Source organism: Colias eurytheme, chromosome 10 (assembly GCF_061535395.1).
Source record: "Colias eurytheme isolate Ceu_HAF_F1 chromosome 10, ilColEury1 Martin Lab GWU primary, whole genome shotgun sequence".
NCBI lineage: Eukaryota > Metazoa > Arthropoda > Insecta > Lepidoptera > Pieridae > Colias > Colias eurytheme.
The window spans coordinates 2770624-2794464 of record NC_142989.1 but is presented as its reverse complement, the minus strand read 5'-3'; the positions used below and the strand labels follow the sequence as shown (position 1 = coordinate 2794464).

General features: G+C 30.9%; 1 protein-coding gene across 12 annotated transcripts in view; it reads left to right on the top strand.

Annotated features, from left to right (window-relative positions):
• Positions 1-23841, top strand: part of mub (poly(rC)-binding protein mub) — a 160309-nt gene that overhangs the window by 1212 nt on the left and 135256 nt on the right. The window lies entirely within an intron of this gene.

Genomic DNA, 23841 nt, shown 5'->3' with positions numbered 1-23841 from the left:
ATATTAATAATTGCCAATTATATTGAGTATAATCATTGATCTTTTAACATAAGGTCGTATAAAAAGCAAACAAAGAGATAAGAGTAAAATAAATTATGAGATGTCTTTAACCGGCGACTGGTTCACTTCGTATGTGGCAAAATAAAAAACAAGGAAAATCTGAAGAAGTAAATACAAATACACTGTTAATCCTAAAAAAACAATATATCTATCATAGTTTGATAAAACAAAATATTTTTGGCCAATTTTTAATTCTATCACATAGATTATACCGGTTGTTTGTATGGAAAATTGCACCGTTTACACTCCCAACAACAAAGAGGACAGCGCTGAAGTGTCGATACATACATTAACTGCCGTTCGTCCACTGAACCGCTTAGAATATATTAAGTAGTAGCGCTCTCTCAGAACTCGGCTCAGAACATGTTGTACCAAAATGACAGCAATAGAAAACACATAATTTGCAGCGCGTAAGGAGGACTGCACTATAAATATGTCTTGACATTTTAATGATGTGCGTTTAGTTTCATGCAATTATTTTGTTTGAGATTATCGTATATTATAGTTCTTGTTTACCTACTGCGAACTGTATTAAAATGATTATGCTTCTAATTATAAAGTTAATATGTACCAAATACACATATATATAAATAATAGAATAGTGGATCACTAAAACAAAATACACCTAAGGGTGCACTCACACACATCAGTCACCGTCAAGTCACCGATGACTGATCGGTGACGGTTTGTGTACGTATCCACAAACACCAGTCACCGTCATGTTGTCCGTCAGTCACGTCGCCGGTTTGACTGAATCATTGAACACATACATCAGGTTAGTCAGTGATTAGACGTGTGTCACGCTAGAGAACATGTAGCAATTGACGGTAGCACGACGCTGACTGAACTGAGACGTGACGGCACCGGGTGAGTGGGGATAAAAGTATGATACATGTATGGAAAGATTATTTGACGTGCCTGACCGGTGACGTCACTGATAATTTCGTGCCGGCGACTGTCGTGTGGGAACAGAGTCATACTAGAACTATTGATACATATTTTTTTTTAATCCTGTCCGGTGACGTGCCGTGACGGTGACTGATGTGTGTGAGTGCACCCTAACGCATGACAATTCTACAACGTTTACGATGATAATATCTATAGATATATGATTTTTTTCAAATGTAATATTGTCCTCTTTAACTAGGTACTTTTATTGCATTAAATTATTTAATCCATTAGAACTCAACTATCATATTTATTAAAAAAATGTCCGAACTTCCTTTTATACATTCGGTCGTGCCCATTTGTAAGATTAGTAAGATATAAATAGTATTACCCGGGCAGAATCGATTTATAATTGGAAACTTAACAGTTGATTAAATTGTTTACAATGTTAGGAAATTTGTGTTAATCTCCGTACATTTGTAATCGACCAAAGCTATACTTTTTAGGTACCTTTAGTATTATTTCCTCGGTGGCAATTGTATTTCTATTTTCAGTTTAATATAGCGGAGAAGAAAAATAAATATAATTAAGTAATAATAACTAGTTAGACTATCCATTTATTATTATTTTTTAGTCCACTACATAATGCCAAGAGACAAGAGTAGCTTAAATTGATATCGGTAAGCCGGGTTTTGGAGATAACATAGATATATAAGATAAACATAGATAAAACCTCAACAATTAAAAAAAAATATAGAATCTATTGTATTATAAAAACCATTAATGATGAGAATATTAAATACTTATAGATCGCATACTCTCTACATAGTAAGCTGCTAATATCGCTTGATTGTAAAACATTAACAAATAATTTTAGATGTTTTATTAATAATATTTGGCTATGATTCGGAACTTTAATTACTTCGTAATCAATTTGTTGAAGATTGAACTTTATCTATTACAAAATTTTGATTGAGGACATTTTCGTCTAACGTTTTCAAATTACAAAACCGCTTATTGAAAAGCAATTTTCTTAATGTGGACTTCAGTTTATAAAACTTTTCAATGCGGTATACTCTCTTTACCGCATTCAAATTTAATTACACACCGTAAAAGAGAGTTTTATTAAAAACCAATACCTTCGAGAAATTAGGTTGAGTACGTAAATCGTTGCCGTGCAAATATGTAAACAAATAACTTTTAATCCTATTTACAAACATTTGATGAATAACAAAAAATGTAGCTTAACCACAGTTCCTCCAATTAGATATAATAATATAATACTCAGTATAATAATTCCATCGGCAATATAATTCAATCATTAATATTAAAACTCATAAGTAGTATAACTTTGCATCTAAAGTGTGAACGAGTTTTCGAAAGTGATATAAGAAAATGGAATGACTTAGATACCCATTAGTGAATTATTAAGTTTCTTTTGCTAACAACATCAATCATTCGTAAACTGTGCAGAGAACTCTGCAAATTGTACCCTTTTGTTTTGTTTATAAAGATCAAATTTAATGTTGTCAATTCTTTGCGAGGTTTGTAATAGAATATGTTGTAAACTAGGATAGTTTTTCTGGAAAACAAAAAATGAATGTTGTTTCAATAGTTCTGTTAGTATGTAATCTAAATTCATGTATTTTAAAAAAGGTTTTTAAAAAGCTCTAAAGCCCTTTTCGTAAAGGAGTTTCTAAAAAGCTAAATAACCTTGTAACTCAAAGTAGAATCTTTTGTTAAATCGAGCTAAAACTCAATCATAACATATTTGTTTATTTAAGTACCTACATCAACCGCCAGATGAGTACGAGATGAATATTGCATATTAAATTGAAAAGGGTTACATTACACTCGTACACTTTGCCCTTTTTCACAAGCCCGGCCAAAACGACTGGCCATCCCTTCACACATTACGTGAGTAAAGTTGTCAACTTATCTCAGTTGAAAACAGAACAAATGCGTATAAACTTTCTCTTTTAGAGTCTCCCCGAGTTAAATTATATACGCTCGGGGGTGCAAAAATTGAGATGTATACCACTATAGGGACTTTGCGAATTATTGTCGTCGACCTAGATGTTCCGGCCGCTGCAAATATTATTGCCGCACCATTCATATTTCATATAGCACTGTGAATAGAATTGTGTTTTATTGAATATCGGTCGTAATATTGATATAGGGTGAAAGTTTGCTTGAGCACCTTTGTATGCGCAATATATATTGTATAGGCGGATTTATACCACGTATCTTGATTTAGTTAAAGGATAGCGATAGCAAATTTAGATATCATTAACGTCTTTAACTGATTTTGATTAAAATGGTTTTCTTAACACTGAATAAACGTTAAATATTTGTTAAACGTAAGACATCTTATTGTTTAATGAACGTATTTTACACCTTCTGTTTAAACTAACACGTTCCTTAATTATTCTATACTCTCAGTTAAATATTGTGAAACATAACCATATTAATATTACGTACACAATTGTGGTTTTAGAATAATCAACGTATTCAATACTATACATAATTTGTGATATGAAAATGTAGACACAGAGCTAAACCTTACCACACCTTACCTACTTCGTGTATAACTTTCGTATTTTTACCAATATGCAATAGACATTCCAATGATTATCTATACAATTATAGGCACCTTTTTTAGACTAAGAAAAAGTAGCTAATGGAAGATCTATTCATAACTGTAGATAACCTCTAATGTCTCGCACAACTGGTGTAGCTAGTTCAGTGAAACCCACTACTGTGAATTGAAAGCCGCAACGCAACTCTATACCACTTTTTCTCTATTGTACCGACAGCATAAACATTAATTTACCTTTAGTAAAATATGAGTATGTTCCTTTTAAAATTTCGCTACAATAATTAAATTTTAATACGATTAATTTATAGAAAATAAAATGAGCTGACAAAGAGATCTTTATTATGCATTAATCGAATTTAATATCTACTTTAAAGTAAAATATAGCAAGTATAATATTTTTATTATCTCTGATAATAATATAACGTAGATGCATGTCGCATAAAATGCTTAAATGCAATTTTATCTAAAAAAAGGTTGTTAAACTTACAAGATCCGCCAAAGCTCTGAAGACTTATTTCTAACTAACAAAATTTACAGTTGAAATTAACTCAGTAGGTAAACTGTTTGACTTACCTTTTCGCAGCCTCCAAGCTAATACCGGTGTATTGCTACTTAATTAGCCCAACGAGTACCTACTTTTGAAAAATACTAGTCTATAAACTCTTGAGTTTTCATCACATTTAAGTTCGAAGTGAGTTGTAAAAAGAAATTTTACGACTTTCACATCATAAAGTTTCGAATGCGATGAATTTTATATTGATCAGTCGGTCGGTTTTATCTTATGAAAGAGCAAGGGTCGTCTGAACTGCATTAGGTCAAGGAAGGAATTTTTGTAGAGCCTCATTATGAGCACATTGACTTCACATCTGATTACCATCAGTAATGCGGCGTAATTTTACACACGTATGTTCTAAGGAAACTTGATTTAAGTATAGTGTAGACTATTGAGAGACAAAATAAATTACATATTTTTCTTAATTCATCTGCCCATTTGCAACAGGAACATTGCATATTAGGGAAGAGAAAGTAATATAATTTTCAAAATAATAATATATACCAACTCCTCGTGTTTTCATAGAGCAATTCATCTCATTCATCAAAATCATCTCAAATCTCAGTAATTCAATAAAATTATTTTATATAGACTTGAAAAGGCATAACCTAACATATATAGTTGTATACATGCTCAACGATGTGACAAGTAGGATGGCATGCGGTAATTCCTTACGGAATGTGTCGGGAATGCTAATATCAGAATGCAAGTAATTAGAAAATTTCATACTAATTTAATAGACGTTGCTGGCATACTGTAAACAACGATAGTTAGTATTTCTGCATTCACCTGAAACTCTTATGCAGCTATTATATTATTTAATATTCAATTTAGTTCTGGCTAATTAGTAGCTAGTTAAAATATTATATTGTTCGGATTTGTTGCAAACAGAATATCCTGTCCTTATTAATTATAACATGTTAATCAATACAGACATTTTTATTATATCACTAAATCCTTCTTGCCAACAAAAAGTAGACCGCTTTTTACAGCACTGTATAATTTGATTCCTTGTAACAGTACTTGTAAACTGTTAAATGCAATTATGTATTAGATAAAAAGTAAAGTCGTTCTGGTGTGTAACGGTAAGGGCAGGTTACACTAGATGTGCGACAGTGTCAACAACCTAATGCCTACAATTGCAGTGGACAGGTTCTTTTAAATTTACGGCAGAGTGCTTTTAGAACCAATAAAAGTAGCAACATATATTGTATTATTGACATGTTGGATTTATATTTCTGCGGTATTGTTGCTTATTGGCAATATTTAGAAAAATCTGTAACCAGCATTTATTAATAAAAGCTTTAAACCGTTGTGTAGATGTATTTGTTATTTTTTATTCCCTTTTTGGTCCTGTTGAATTGTAAATATACGAAATTTATTTAGTCAAGCTACATTTTTCTGTGAAAATATCTAAATAAATTCACATGAAAGCATCTCTATAATACAGATCAAATACGGATCCTGCTTGAATCAAAATTTGCAAACAATTCGTATTTCATCGACCACGGGATATATTCGTTTGTTCAATTCACAAACTTTTATGCAGTGCGCCCCACGTATAATATTGAATGTTACACTTGCATAGAGCGAACCAAATACAGCCAATAGAATAAAGGATCTGAGTAGAACTGTATTGAAACATATTTCGTGATAAAAAAGGGGATTGAAAATAACCATGTTTCCGCATGGACAAGGCGAATATTGCATTTTCACTCGGTTGATGTGTCGACTGCATGCTAAATAACTTAGCGAGCTTCGGGCGAATGTAGTGTATTGATTTGAGATATTTTCACTGATGGTAGACCGTAGACTGTTTATTGGGATTCAGGTCACTGGCCATTTGTCTAGTGCGGAGGCGAAGTAGCGAGCATTTGCGTTAAGGAGAATTTGTTAAGCTTTTCATTTATTTACCTCAATATTATGTTAGTCAACATTTCAATTGTTTTTTTTTTTACAGATAGAAGAGGTTTTATCATGGTACAGTCATGAATGTTTCAACATGCCTATATTTTAAGTGTAATGGCGCTTTTTTTTCACCCTCAAGCCTCATCTACATATTTACGTAAAATAAGCAACTAAATTGGATTTTACAAAAAAAGCTCACGCAATCGTTTGCGGTAAATGTGAAGTAATAAACTTATCTAACATGATATTATTTTTAATACGTACGCTTTTATCCGTTGAAAATATGGTTGGTCTTTAAAAAAATAGTAAGTATAACAATTATTATTCCACTTTCCCTGTTTATTTGGAATATATAAAAATATATTTCCAATCCATTTACCTATATTATATTTGTTGTTATATTTTAATTATTTGTTTCGAACGAATTTCGGTTATTTACTTAAAGCTTTTTCGGCAGTTTGTCGTCAAGCGGACAACGGTTAGCGAATATTTTCGTCAGCTGTCAATCCTACACGACTAGAGCGCCCTTTTATAAAAGCCCCTCCTTTCTGCTGAAAACAAATATAAAATATATACGTGTACGATGTTATTATAAATCACCGATACATGTTATTTTTATGGAAATCATAATTTGGCAAATACATTTATGTACATCAAAATTGGGATTGATTTCCGAAAATAAAACCACGGCGCATCAAAACAAACATTTCACTGAAACTGTTGTATGATTTGTGATATTTTGTGTTATAATTCCAACTCAATGTTTTACAGAACACGTGGCAAAACAATTTTAGTAACCTTAACATGATACATACAAAATGTCAGCTTAATAAATATAGCGAGAGATCCGCATCACTGCTGTCTGGGAGAGGAGCCAAGATATTGGCACTACCGCGTTGCCTTCCTATACATATTATACGTATTCGCTTAAATGCTTACATATTTCAGTTGTTAAACGAGGAAATAAATGAACGAAATGCATGTAGCAATTATTTCGGTGTTGGAGACTTGTCCAAATATTATCAGTTTGAACAACTTTATTAGCGCATTGGGGGACATTTGGACATTACTTAATGAATCAACTAGAAGAAGAAATAAATGTGAGACAATGTCGTAACAATATGCTATCTTAGTTCAAATGAATTGAGATTTTGAGGTATAAGATAAATTTAAAAAATTAAAATAAAAGATAGATAGATTTCTAAATAAAATTCCAGATAAATAAAAATTCCAGAAGAAATAAATATTCCAGAAAGAATCGCCAGTACCATTTGATGCAGACAATCGCTACTAATTTAAGGAGAGTTGTGAGTGTCGATTTCTATTAGGTGTTTTTAATGTAAAATTTAATCATTTTATGTTATACAATATGTACCTTTATTGAACCCTTCATTCTAAACATCGAGCCGAATTCATACAAAACGGGATCACCATTACCTGTATCTTCCATTAATACTGCTATAAAAAAAGTTCTCAAATGCTTCGAATTCAAATTCTGTAATGGGTTGGATCGGAAAATACAGCTCCAATCGACGGTAAACAAAATATTACGTTTTATCTTAGCTAAACTTTCTGTTTATTCTGAGTAGCTATTGTTTGCGATTCATCTTTATTAACTTCTTTATGTGACTCGAGTTTCTTATGAAATTGCAAATTTATCATTTGTTTTTCTGATACCTTTTTAATGGCATTTGCAAGAGACAGGTTTAAATTTTAATATGGCAAATATATCGTCTAGTTGCTAATAATTTGGTTTATTTATCTTCATTAGGTATTGTTTAATGTTATTTTGTCAGTTTTTAGATATTCAAAAACTGCTTTACTGCTTGTGAATTATTTTCTTAATTAATTTAGATACCAGTTATCAATATAGTAACTCTCTGAATACGAATATGAATCTTCGCATCGCTCACAAGAAATTACTCTTCAGGCATCATAATTTATTGACTCTCTATTAACAGTTGATAAGATAATACTAAGTCGTTATTATATTGAGGATATTTTATTTATCCTACATATAAATCCAACTAATAATAAATATATTTGTATTAGTTTGAATGTGAACTGTTGTTAGTTTTATATTTACTTAATCTATATGGTTCAAAATGGTAGTAAAAAAATAGTTTTCCGGGTCCCATAAATTCTTATACTGATTGACTGACAACGTTTACTTAATACCGGTAAGTATGGGAGGTAAAAAGTTTCAAACTGATCTATAAGGACCTAACGGATGCATAAATAAGCCTTAATTACTAACCAATGCACTTACGGAATGTGATGCTATTTCTATAAAACCTAATGATATTTGCCATAGAAAAAACATGGGTTTAGTTCCAATATGATGTGTTCATTTTTGATGAATATAACGATATTTAAAATGCAAATTGAATTGAGTGCTTTTTTATTTCAAAATCTAAAATTAGTCATAAAAACAGTCCCAAATTTATTTAAATTTCAAATTGACTTTGTTTCAAACTACTAACACATAATAATAATTCAAATAATGTATTTATTAAATAGAGCAGGTCGAAGTAGAAAGTTGTATCCCTCTAATTGCTTAAAAGCCTTTTACGAACAAATAAACACAACAGGTACAAATATGTACCCACTTATACGCAAAATAAAAGACTCCGATTAAATTATTGGAGCACGTTCAAACGATTCCGGTTGTTTGCTAAAAGACGAGTTCCCTAAGTACGTGAGCGATTTACTTACTCACGACTTTTCTCGCCCGGCTTTGCCTGTCCTCCGATGTTTGTAAACAAGCACTCAGCGCCCGTAAGCGTAAACTGTTTCCGTACTAATTTCCCAGAGATGCATTAAAAGCTCTCCAGCTCCGAGCAAAGTTCGGACGTTAAATTCCAACGGCAAAATTGTTTTCTTTTGTTAACGCTATAATTACAATACTATCGAATCTACGTTAAAAAGTCGGGCTATTAATTTTTTATGAATGTTTTATGCGAGAAATTTCCTTTTGCCATGTTTTAATTTTTTATCGCGGAAAGCCAATAATAGGTTAATTAAATGGTGTTAAGCGATCCTTCTGTATTACGGATAGTCTTTAATGACAAAAATTTTACGTATTTTTGTACTTTATGAATTTTGTTTCACGGCCAATACCGTAGTACGGAATTTAATTAAATGAAGGGACAACACCGCGCAAACAAAATAGAGTCTATAAAATTGTGTGGTATATATATTTACCTATATTTTAACAATATTTTACATCAGTATAAATAGCAGAAAAGATGTACTCAGTATACTGAATTTCTTGGCATAATTTATGATGGTCGCATAGATCAAGTATTAAACGGTTAATGAAAACATTGATTCATTGTGCTTAGTCCAGTGGCGAACAAAGCCTCCTTCTATTTACTTCCTAGGCGGGCGATTACATGCCTTTGTCGAACACTGCCGTTGTATAGCTGATAACAGTCTGACAGCGATTCTGTAAGCCGCACCGTCACGTCACATGCATCGTAGGAAAGCCTAAAAGTTAACACAAAATAATATACAAGTATTACCTATAGTATTATATTAGGTATCATACAAGCTTCTTCGCAAATGATCACAATATTAGGTACCGCGCGTTGCATGTTGTGCATTTTATTTTAAACGTGTGTTTTGAAAAATGTTGATCTACTCTACATACAATGTTTTATCGGTGAATTCAATCGTAACAATTCTCAAACAAATTCAAACTATCAATCGCACATGGACGCACAAAACAAAAGTGTCAAATAGCCCGAATAAAAATATAACTTGTACAGTGAAACAAAAAAAAAGATAAAATTTGCGGTAAGGAATAAAATGCCGCGTCATTAAATTTATTCATCTCCCATTTCATTGACCAGCTTGTGTAATAATATTTCGAGATATTCAACATATTCAATAAGTCGTATATTATAGCGAAGAACTAATAAGAAACTCATATTTATTCTTTCAAAAGTCTTACCGTTATGAGCTCTTTAGAAAGAAAAATTGCCAGATAAAATATGAAAATAATCCTCTGATAATAAATATAAACTTTTCATAAAGCGTATCTATCCTATTTACCGTTCACTAAAAGCGGTCGCATAAAAGTTATATAATATATTTAAAATTATGTAGTACGCTTCAATTTTTAATCTTTAAATTCCGCATTTTTATGCCAAGAAGACGCCGTTAAAGTGCAGATAAAGCCGGGATTGAGTTTCATTGAGTTTTCAGCGTGTCTATAGATGCAAGAGGAATTTTGAAGCGTCTCAATATCACGCGAAGTGAACAAGACTACGTCGCCTCGCCCTCGTGGCTTCATTGCGACTCCAGTGAATTTCATTGTTTTGTAATAGCGATAGTTCCTTGAATAAATATTGAAATAAGCTGAACGGCGAGACGCTTACTTACTATTTAACGGTATTTCAGCGCTGCCACAATGGGAGCTAAATTTGCTTATAGATTCGTTTTGTGCATTGCTGATTTTTGGATATTGATTGAGTGTTTGAAATAATTGTTTGGAGAAACGTTTATATCGGAAGAAATATAACAAATTATTGCATAGAGTTTTATGTGAAAATATTTCTTTGAGAATTTTCGACCTAAGCATACTCTTATCATCTTTTCATGATTATGCATGTAGTAAGCAGCTATATTCTCCAAGTTGGTATATTTTGGTGTAAGTAAATAATTAGTGATTTCATTAAATTCCTCAAATTGATGATATTATGCAATTACCATAACAACCATTTAATATTTTTTATTGCTTTTCATAGAAATATTAGATGCACTATCAAATATGAGTGTTGTATGAAAATTTTCTATGAAAAATGTGTATGGTAGAGACTATGAAAAATGTATAAAAAACGACCGTCACGACTGCAGATAATGGTGTAAAGCTTCAATCAAACTGAGTGCAAATGGAAAACTACTCCAGGTCAAAACGCTGTATGTACATTAGTATGCACGTCTATACCGTACCATAGATACCATAAAATATCCAATTAGTTGTGTGATGTATTTATGTCACAGATAACATAGAATTCCACATTTGATGAGTATTCAACTGCCTTATACTACCTCCTTACTATAATGGTTAATGCGTGAGCGTATAACCAAGGGGTCCTGAGTTCGATTCCCAGTGGAGACGAACAAAAATATCTGGCTGGCAGGATACAGAAGCCACCTACTTGTTCCTAAAGAAAATTGATCAGGGAAACTGATGTATGCAATGCATCTGCCCCATACCCCACTAGGGTATACGGGACTTCACAATACCACATTTATTGGCAACTTATTACACAGAATAAAGATTTTTACAAGTAAACATAGACATACTTATACGTTATACATACAATTTACATTTTATTTTGGGACGAATGTCTCACGAATATGTTGAGATAGTAATATTTTAAAGTATTACACTCGACTGTACGAATGTCTTTGTTCGCATATTCCGTCAAAGCATGCAGCAGGTCAACTCCATTTTAAATAATAACGAAGAACATAAAAATAATGAGTTAATGTTTTAATAATGTCTTGAATAGAACTACGGCAACGTGGAATTTCTCATTAAAAATAAAATCATAGTAACTCTTTTAATTAATGCTCATCTCTATTAGTAATAAAAAATAACTCATTATTATTAATTGACTTATACTAGATTGTAGTATGATAAGAAATGTTTCTCAAAATAATTATATCAAACGTAATAAGTAAACAATATTCATGTCAATACCATTGACACAAAACTATTAATTTGATTCATACCTTTTATTAATAAAAAATAAGGCATTCTCATAATAAAAAATAAGCATTATATAGTCTTTTAGAGAACAAAAAATATTTCAATAAGGTCTTATGCTTTCACATAGCATATAGCAAGTACGGTCTTACCTCAAAGCTGCAATACCTCTTTAGACATTCATTACTAAGTAAAATGTAACTCCACGTCGAAACTTTAGCAAACACGAAGCACAAATATAAGCTACTTACATTTTTCAACACTACACTGTCCATTAGAACAGCCAGCAATAAAACAGTCTAAATTTTTCGTACGTTATAATTTTTATAAACGAGTGTTTTAAAACAAAAGACTGTTAAAATAACGGAAAATTCTCTCTTCATTTTTAGCTGCAATGGCGCTTAATGTAATAATATGATATGGGGAGTAATTTAAAAATTTTATCTTCAAAATTTTTGCTTAATTTTTTAAAAAATTCTGTCAAAACATTTTATGATATTTATTTTAAACTAGGTAATTGATCCACCGAATTTATTATTTGCAAATGTTTATCCAAATACTCTGCTACATTCGTATTTTACGCTAATAATAATAATTCGCCTACCAAATTCATTATTTATGAATTTATCAGATTATAATCTAAATACTCTGCTACGGTTATTAAGAGTTTAGAATAAATCGAGCAATACTAATATAATCGTACCAGATAATCCGATTTCTTACATGCAAATAGAGATTATATAATCATCTACGGGTAATATGATAATTTCAATGAACACCAGAAAATGAAAAAAATACAAACATCGTCACATACACATACGTCTCGCGCGTTGTCGAGTAATTTTTACATTAACATTCAAAATGATTTTCGTCGCTTGTGTGGAAAATTAAGCTTTAATGGATTCTCTTATTGAAATTAAGTGCTTTTTAACGGATTTACAGGTCACGAGAGAATGTGTGCTGTAGTTAATGGTGAATAAGTGGTTGTTGTAGTGACCTTGTTCATCCTATTTGTTTATTACTAATTTTCTATAGTAGGTACCTACATATCTTTGAAACTTATTAAAGGTAAAGGACGCCCTTACCAATTTATTAAAGGTAAAAACTAAGTGGTCTAAGCAAAGATTATTTATCATCATAGTGTAAATCAAATTTAATAAATATTACAATGATACCTAATGATAACATTTATTCTCTATAAAACGGATTTAATTTAAAATGCCGTTTACGAGTCTCTTTATTTCAACTGTATCGATTACACCTTTTTGTCTTGAGCTTCTTAAGTTTATCTTATTGGCAATCGTATCCTGTTCTTTTGTTCTAAGAATCAGGTTAATCGAATAAATATTTGAAACACAGAAGTAAAGTTATTTTGGCTTTTATGATAAAATAAAGCTTAGTGCTTACGAAATACGCTAATAAAATAATTGTTTTGATTCATGTCATAAAATATACACAATTACACAAACCAAGCTAAACCTTGATATACCTACCCATATTAATTTTACTTTACAGTTATAATAGCCTCTATTTTCCAAACAATTTATTTGCTTTTTATTTTTGTCATCCGCGACTCTCACGAAACATTCAGAATCCTGAAAGGAGACGAAGCAAAAAGTAAAAAAAAAGTTAAAAAACGCTACACAAAACTATCAAGTATGCTCCTAGATGCAGAAGGTACCTACTACACTGTATGCATCTATTCACACCTTCGTAGAAAATATAGAATGGCTGTGATAACGGTCTGATGCACTCATGAGATGACAGGACATTTTAGCATGTAAGAAGGTAAGAAGAATAAGATGGTAAGAAGTAATCGGGCGTTGTTTGAATAAATTCATAAATAGATGCTGTATACTGCAAAAAGTGTTGTTTTTATTTAGAGTTATTTATTAAGAGACATTTATAATTTATGAAATTTCGGAAAATTAAAAAATAAGGAACAAAAATAGATGTGTAAAGAGAATATCGTACATATAATGTGAGAATTAGTTAATTCGACCTCAGTAACAAGTTTCATGTAGTCTGGTTTAGTCCTAGTACGAAAGACAGGTACTAGTTTTATTTACGTGGTTCTCTATTTTGACTTGTTTATAGCAGCCTCGGGTAGTTACTGTCAAAGGAGATGCTAAATAAAAATGCTGAAGTTTGCAATTTTATGGATACGTTTTATTTTACAGAATAATTATTAATGTAAGTATGTATTTTTAGTTCAGTAATGCTTTGCAGAATTTATTTCGCTTTAGTATTTATAATATTATAATTTATTATTTGAAATAAATCTTATTCACTTTTTCAGCACTAGAAATAAGTCATTTTAATATTAATGTAAGTCGAAATTTCACCAAGCATTATCCCTATAAGCTTTGCCATAATTATTCGGCAATTTTAAATTAATTTATTTTTGTTTTATACAATAACATTAACTTTATATATTTATCACTATTAACAAACCGTGAGTTGTCTGGAATAATTTAAATAGTTACAAAGTTTGGGAAGAAACTGACCTTCGAACACAGTTTATAGCTAGCTTGAAGGTAGATTACATTGTATCTATTTATTCAGGAATTTATAAAGTTTTTCTTTTATTTATTCTAAGTCTTACAATCTTTTAAATGTTCATTACAATATATCGATTATTAAATGTTAAATATTAACACATTGTGTCTAATAACATTAATAATATATTAAGTTATGGAAATGATGAATTTCGTTGGACAAAGCAACAGTTAGACAAAGCCTTGGTACATCAAGCGAAATCTCCTAATATATGCACCAAATAACACAATATAATATTACTCCCGAACTAGAGGAACATATTTAGTGCACCTAAGTCCTATATAATGATGTAATAGATAGATTCAAGTATATTGCTTTAATCCGGGAACAATCCTGCACTCGGGACTCGTACTAGGTAATTCCACATGGAGAGAACTAATAAAACAAAACTCTACTTAGGAATCGAATCCGAGCCCCAGGCTTTTCCGACTCCGACGATTTTGATCATCGCAATTACACCGTTACATTGAAGTACCGTGTACTTTTTGGAGTTACTGTTTCATCGGTGTTCTGTAAAGAAAAGTCAAAGATAAATCGTTTGCTATACTTGATTATCCTTCTCTACCCTGATTGTATTAAGGACTTCCCGGTTATTGTTCAAAAATTATATTAACATGATCGTTAACACCCGCGCAATTAATATGCACACGTGTGTACTAAAAAAAGATTGTATATGAATAATAAATTCACGATGTATCCTGTTACTCGGCATTGAGTAACGACACACTCCAGCTTCCGCCGCCCTCCGTATCACAACTACTTCGCATACATACGAACCCTTTTTATAGGTCATTAACCTGTGAGCATTTTGTTGATGTACGTCACTGGATGCGATACGCGTGGTTCTTGGATTGCTACAGTCGCAAATATTATTATACATACTGATTAGTTTGTTGCAAAGAGTATGTATTTAAAGAACAATGAACAATGTTACTAAGTCTCGTTGATTACATTGTTCGACAAGTCTAGTAGGTATAGAGTTGTTGGTGATCGATGAAAAGAATGAACGAACTTTGAATAGGTTTAATAAAACCTACCAAGAAGCAAATGTTCTTCTACTTTATTTTAATTATATTATCATTTAAGAGAAGGTCAATAGAGCTTTTGCGTAGATATTACAAAATAAATTAAATCTACTGAAACCATAAATCAAAACACTTCACATATAATATTATTTTAAAAAGGAAAACATAACCAGAAAAAGTATATCCAGGTACGTTAGATTCACGCAACAAACCACGACGACGACGAAATGAGGTAGTGCGGTGAACAAGCAGGTATAATGATCCGTACGCGTCAACTTATCTCATTAGTACCCACGTACTCGCTATTTTGTTTCCATTATTGTTATTTTGAGACCCAATGCCCAATATTATATATACTAAGTGGGTGCGAAAGTGAAAGATCGTTTAATATTATTAAAATAATGTTATTGTGTTTGTGTTTTAATTAATTATTATTCATCATCAGACATCAGCTGAAGCATATAATTATTTTCATTTATCACTCTAGCTGTTATCCCAGACCTTTCCGAGACCCATGATGTCATAGAAAATTCCCATGGGAATGAGATGTTTTTCCGCGACAAAAAGTTTATAATATCACTCTAGTATGTCTCATACCTTTGTCGATCTAAATATTTAGTAAAAAAAATTGTAATCGTTGATTGTGCTATTTTAAATCATTTAAAACCGTTACAGAGATCAATTAAAAGTATAAAACATTCATAGAGTAATTTATTCGTAAAATCATTTTACACAAGGCTCATTGGACACAAAACTAATGAATAAACGAATGAGCCCAATGTCATACCTTTAATACCATGCAATAAGCCGTGCAACAATTTATTATAATTAATTCAGTTGTTTGATTAATTGCGTCCGGTTTCAGCGAGAAATATATCGCATCATTAGCCATTCATGAGACAAAAGCTTTTTTGGATTATGCTTTTTGCTTTATGAATGCATTGGTAGCGCGCTCCGCAGGAATCCCATCGGAACTTTATATTTTGAATGGAGATTTTTTTCTTGCTGTAAATAAATTTCGTTAAGGGATAAAAGACAATAAATGTTTGACAAACCATATTGTAGATGACGATTTTGGTAGAGTTTAATAAATTTTATTTTTTAGAAAAAAAAGTCATGCAACATAGCATTGAATTTTATTGAACTTATTTATAAATGGCTTTACAACGATTTCTAGTAGTTTAGTACATTTTCATAGATAATATTTGCAAATCATCTTCTTTATATTTTTAAAGTAAAACTTGACACTAGATAAGCTTTTATGCTCTAGCCACACGTGCAAAAAAAAACTCCACATGCGATTTTTCAGATTTATGCTAGTTTAAAAAATATTTTTTGTTTCTATTTTTTGCATACACATTGTATAGAATTTCATAGAATTCACTAGAAACTTTATTAATATAGTTTCTCTGGTTACTGTTATTATAGTAAATGAGTCCAGTTATACAAAATGACAGGCAAATTATAAGGGTTACGTTTTTGCCCTTTGATGTTTGCATTTATGTATTTGGGCATTTTACTCATTCCACATAAACCCAGCCTATTCAAATTAATTATGTCATAGTAGAGCAAATTTGGTGATATAGTATAGTAGTTCTAAGTATAGTTACTATAGTATTATATTATCTGTGGTATAGTATATGTAATACAAAACATGTAGTTTGTATTACTTCACTTTGAACTTAATAATAGCCATTCTCTTTATCAAATATGGCTAACAAGCGTGTTATATTCACATAAATATTATCCTTTCTTTTCCCTATAATGCTTGATTCTTACTCCTTGAGAATAAACAACGTATTATAATATTATTATGTCGACTAGTCGTTAGCCATGTGGCCTGCATGTGTTAAGACCTACAAGTGCATCGTTATTTTTATTACTTTTCAATTACATTATCTGAAACACAGTCATACATAATGTAGGTATACCTAACGATTAAATAACGTATAGTCAGAGCTCGCTCGCATTTATTCATAAAAAATAAATTTATTTGAAGATAATGAAAGAATACCAGTACTTAGATACATAATTACTACTTTACTTAAATTATTACTAATAAGAAGTGAATTTTCACGTTTTCATAAAATATTATAAAAGGATTTAAGACACTTCAAACACTGCCGTAGATTCTTCGTACCTATTTGTTATAAGAATTCTCAAAAACGACGAACGTTGAATATAAAAATATTTGCAGACCTTTAAACACACGTCGCTTGTTATCACTTTTTCCATATGCAAAATGCCCATTTGATACCAATCTCTATACAAACAGAATAGATGTTTACAACTCCACCAAATATTTATTTTAGCAATTTTTGATAGAGTGGTTGCATCGGTAGCTTTTATTGTTTGTAAATACAAAAAGCCCTTCTGAAATCTACGCTTTTTCGTAGTAAAAGTCACAAATAATTTGTTTTTATTTGTGTTCATTGTCGTCATGTCTTTAAAAATCCTTCTTTAATTTATTAATCTTTGTAAAGTTGTATGTTATCCAAAATGGTCATAATTAATACATTTGCAAAATTTAAATCCAGTTCCTATTATTTAAATACTGAATAAAATGTGCATTGAAGACTACTTAAACTGTTAGCTTATTAGATAGCTAAGTTTTAAATGAACGAAAGCACTTAGTCAAGTAGACGAACTCGAGTCTAACCTAAGAAGAAATTCCCGAACAAGAAAGTACTGAAAAAGTTTAAAACGCTCGCAAAGTAACATACATAATGGAAAAAAGTCTACTAGTTACAAAGAAAACTCTTAAATGTTATACGATCGTATTTATATTCTGTGGCAAGACTTCATAATGCATAGTTATGATATTTTGTATACTTTTATCAAAAAGAGATATGGGCTCAGAGTTGAAACAAACCATATAGATGTCACATGCCTATAATTTTCATTCCATGAAGGTTGGTTTATCAAGTTTTACTGCTCTCGACAGCTTTGATGTCCTTGCGATTGCTAACCTTAATTTCAAGGGATGATAATGAATAATTATGTTGTTATTGCTGTTTCGAAAAGATATTGATTCTGTTATGTAAATCATTAGTTGACCTACAATTATTTGCTATGCCTCCGCTTATCACGATGATTTAATTTAAGTATCAGAGAAGAAGAGATTTCAATCGATTTAATAGAACATATTTAAACCTATCTCAATATCTAAAATGTTTAAATTATTCCTTTTATATTATTATCAATAAAATGAGCCAAGCAAATTCAATACCTCTAAATTTTATTTTATCAGACCAGAATAATATTTTTTGTGAGCTTGTCGAAACAAAAATGTTATGATGATACACAGTTACTTCTCTGTGCGATAACAATGAAACGAGTTTTAAATATTAAAAGTTAATTTGTAGAGTTGTTATTGTGAAGCAAAATTTTGTATAAAACAACGTTCTTTTCATTCGGATGTTCTCGAGGTTTTATTAATTCGATTAAATTTATAAAACACACTTAATTATAAATATTAATTAATAATTTTATTGTGTACGTGTATTATGTAATTATTTAAGAGTTAATTATTTTAAATGGTTAAATAATAGTTTTCAACTATTAATTGTAAAATGCATGTTAATTAAGATAGGTAAAAATCTAATATAAAATTATAAAGTAACGATTAAGTAATCTGAAAAGTACAAAAATTAAAAAAAGCTTAATGTAACAGATGGAAACCCATTTAAGATTAAAGGCATTAATAATACATCGTATTTAAACGTAAGATCGTTCATTTAAAATAAACAATACACTTTGTGAGAGGTGCAAACAAACCCTTTTCGAATACGGTCAAACCCACAAGCTTTGTTCTCTCAACAGTTATATTATGAGGGTTTCAACAAATACCCGATACCGACTAACCTAATGCCCCCCGACTCTCAGACTCATGCCATGAACCATCTCCTAACAACGTTTGCAATATTAATTATACCAGCTTGCCGTTAGCTTCATATTTAGGGTTAATTCTGTATGTATCATATTATTCAATATGTCAGTCACTATTTGAGCTTGCAATTATTCAGGCATAATTCATCGATAGATACGAATAATCCCTTTGCATTAATGTCGATTGTTTCAACGTCGTCGTTATAGTATTATCTATTAATATTCCCACTGCAGGAAAGCCTATAAGGATTAAGGCTGTATTATAGAGCGCTAATACGTTACGTACTACCTAGTCATCAGTAAAGTCGACATTCTCAAGATATTTGCTGCAAAGGATAGCATTATTATTAATATAATGTTATCTTATAGAGAAGAAAACGACAAACATATTTTAACTATTGGTTACTGTAGTTCAAATAGTTCTAAATAAAATAAAATAAATATTTAATATTAAACTTCAAATACCGCAAAACTATAAAAATATGATAGCTTTGTAGAAAGCTCTGTTACGATCACTATATAATGTGGAATTTCCATTTTTATAATGCACGTTATTCTTGCTTATAAGCAGATTATAAGACATCGTAAAGGCTTTTATGTGAATTTAATATGAGTATTTCATAAATTTAGGTGAGAATAGGCACTTGCCAAATCATGTTATATTATACGCCCTATGTAGGTGTAATATTATGTCTACTAAACAAAAAAACAATATAAATAATAAGAAATAATATGTTAATCATGTTTACAATGTGAGAATGATTTCTGTCATAAACTTAATGTGGATTACGAAAAGCCAGAGAAAATATAGATAATAATTCATATAACTATACCTTCACAACGTTATAATAAAACACATTACTAGAAACCAAGATTTACAATCGTTTCCAGTGCGAATAGATGTTATGAAGAATCAAAATAATGAGCTAGAAAATATTGTAAATCTGTGAGCTCTCGGCCACAATACAGGAACATCTCTTGAATATGAAGATTAAAAATACTTGGAAAAAGTATTTTCAAATGAAAATATTTTCATGGTTAAGTAAGTATTTACCCAAATTCCATGAAACACGCCGCGATTTTTTAAAGACTTCGCTCTTTATTTTAAATTTGAAGCAAGTAATGCAACAACTTTAGATTTTATTTTTATATTTTCCAAATCGGTGGTAATAATTCTGTGCCTCCAGTGAATAAGGGAATAACTCAAAAACAGCACTTTTCAGGAGAGACAAAAAACTGTATATCAATACTAAATCTTTAGTAATTCAAAATTTTAAGCTTGTATGTGTAAGATATGATGTTAGACTATATTTTTACATAGGAACAGATATTGTAACAACCCCATAAATATACTTTTTTCGTGTTTTTTTGTAGTTGTGGCCTTATGAACGAGTACTTCATGGAATAACTCAATGTATTCACATAATTTTTTTTTTACTTTTTGCAATATAACGACTTATGCTCTTATGCACTATGTTCATAATCGCACAACACGACTTATATTATTGCCAGTTTTGGTTTTATAGAAATGATGTGACTTATTATGCTTGAAATTTGGTGTACTTTATGAATCAATTGAGGCATTTTAGTGGAAAAACTATGCACGTAGCTTGAAAAACGAATGAAATCAACGGGTTTTTTTTCGTTATTAGATAATAAAAACAAAGCAACATTTAGGTATTTATGCATTTAACCCTAGAAGTCCAATCTACGTAAATTTGACGTATGAACTCTTCTATATTTACCATCGAATCGCTGCAAAATCCAGAACCAACTTATTAGCCGTCGAGACCTAGCAGTACATAGTTGGCTCATCCAGGTAAATTCCGCCATTTGGTTGTAAAGAGGATGTTGTGCGTCATTTTGACGTATAATTGGGCTTTTCGTAACTTTTAAGATTGTTTCAAATTTTTATTTTGTGATTTATTTGAATAATTTTTTTCCAAGTCACGTTTCACATGATATCTATAGTATTATACTATAGATTGTATATAAAATGGGATCCAGACAACTTTTATACTAGGACGAAAAACCTTCAATTTTAGTAAATGACGATTATTGTCCTCCGCTGGATTTGGACTTCAAGCAAGGGGATTGGGTGGCTGAAGATGTTGTCCGGAGTAAAACCGAATATGTTATGGGGTTTTGTTACCCATGTATAATGAAAGTCGTAGATTGTAAAATAAACGTTTAATCGATCTTTCAATAATACAGTACTATGTTGTTAATGCTATACAGTGTTTCACCAGTCACCACAATGAGCCTAGTCTGTACAGGTTAGCAGGAGACAATCATTGAGTATTGGTATTAAATACGTATCAACTGCGTATTGCGTTTTGCGTATTAACTATTGTCCTAGTGAAAATTAATCGTCGAATCAATTTAAAATTCGATCAAGTGCGTTCCGTTTCGTAAAATATAGATAATAAAAGTGGCAACGCCACAATGTCATGCTGGTATACATAGAGGATACAAGCACTATAAAGAGATAAGAGAAGACCGAAAACCATATTCCTGTATGTTCAGTTAATACAGGAAAAGTTATAGGTGGTCAGTGGCGATTTTTTACGGCATGATATAGAATTTTAACAATGTCTATATCATATAATATCAATATAATGTAGATAAATAAAGAAAATACAATGAGCCGCAAAGATTTTATGCAAAATTAAGCACAGATTTGAAGGTGCCTTGGATGCAAATACGACTTGTGGCACGCACTTTGAAGAGACTCTACGTGACAATAGCCCCATTTTTTCAAAATATGTGGTACCAGAGTATCCATAAAATGTTTACGAAAATGCAGGTCCAAAGAAGTATCGATATTGCGGATTTTTTTCCTATAAAAAAGGCAAATTACCAAAGCACAGTGGCTAAAACGCTATATGCGGAGAAAACAATATTCATAATTATTGTCAAGCCTGGTTATAAATACTTTTTTTATGCGACTATTATATAGACTATAATATTATTGTCTTGATTATTGTAGTAAGATAATTAAAAAAAAATTAAAAACGAGTTTTTTTTTTTTTAAACTTACCCAATTATTTAAGAAGAAAATATAAGTTTAACATTTTTGTTGGCTTTTTTTAGATGATTCAATTATCGTTCTGTATTTATATAAACAAAGAGTATAATATCATTAAATGCACTTAATGTGTTAACTGTATTTTTAATATCTATTGCAAAAAATAGTTAATTTCCATAGAAATATATTAGTATCCCAAGTTAACTGATAAATACCTTTTTTAAAAAATATAAAGATTTGTTGTTGGAGATTTATTGAAAAAAACGATTTAAAAATAATAAGGAATAGGTATGGTGTGTTGTTTCCGTGCAGTATTCAATTAATAGACCAATAGCAACACGGCATTAATGCCAAACTGTCTCATGTCATCACTTGAACCAATGACACTAAAAGAGTTGTTCCTTTATGCTCATGTTAGAAAAATGACACAAATGTGTTTATACTAAAATAGTGTTAGGACTGATGGAACAAAATGAATTAAGTCTTTATTCAAAAAGTATAACTACACATACGTCTTTGTGTTCGTGGGTACTTTTGACTCGAGACGAATAGTTCCTTTGCGATTGCCTAAAATGATGGATAAGGTAACTTATACCGTTAATCACACCCTACTTATACCGTTTGGGTCATTCGAAAAAATGGGTTAGGACGCAGCTAGAGATATGACCTTTTGATATGTTGTGTATTTTGACGAGCTGAATCCAATGGTGCAATAAAAACCAAAGGGAATAACTCGTCTTACTCCCTTATTCACTGGAGGCACAGAATTTTTGTGTGATAAGTATAACTAATCAAAGGCGCATTATACACCAAGTATAGATGAATAAGTTAATTTATGTATTTGAATTTAATTAGTGTGTAATTAAACAGGTAACTCTACAAACTGCTTGACTCTCGCCATTCCCAATGCTACAACAATCTACGAACTGACGCGTATTGGAATCTAATCGAGTGGCACCCTTCCCAAATCAATTAACTTGTCAAACAATTCTTTTATCCCAGTATTGTGTCAACTGCGCCATGAAAATCACGGCGGCTTCATCAATTTTGAGGAGTATAGGGGATATTATATTATCTGGCTATTTTGTATGACACATTAATCAGTTGAGAATGATTAATGAAAGCTAGCGATCCTGATCGTTTGATGGATTAGCCCCCATATGGCTGTGCATAATTTTCTGAGTGCCACCTGGGCCTTTGTTTAGCTGGCTACAACACTAAGACTGCATTAACATAATCGGATACAACTTTTAGCGCGGTGTAATTTAACTTTTTTGTACTTTCTGTGTGCTTTTTTTTTGAATTGTTTATACATAGTAAATTAATTATAATAATTAATGATATATAGTAACGAATTGATACCGGCCGAATTAAATTAATTATAACAAAATAAGATCTACGCCTAACTTCGTTTCACTTGAAATACATTAAGCATTTATTATTTAATCTCTACTACCTATTCATTGTAATTTTAATGTTTCAAATTTTATTATGTGAAAAAATACTTATTACTTTATATTTTTCCTTGTTTGACCTGTTTTTCACGAGGTCTGTTAACAAGAAATACGTATATTTTTGTACCAATGTATTCAGTTGCCTCCAGTGGTTAGCTGG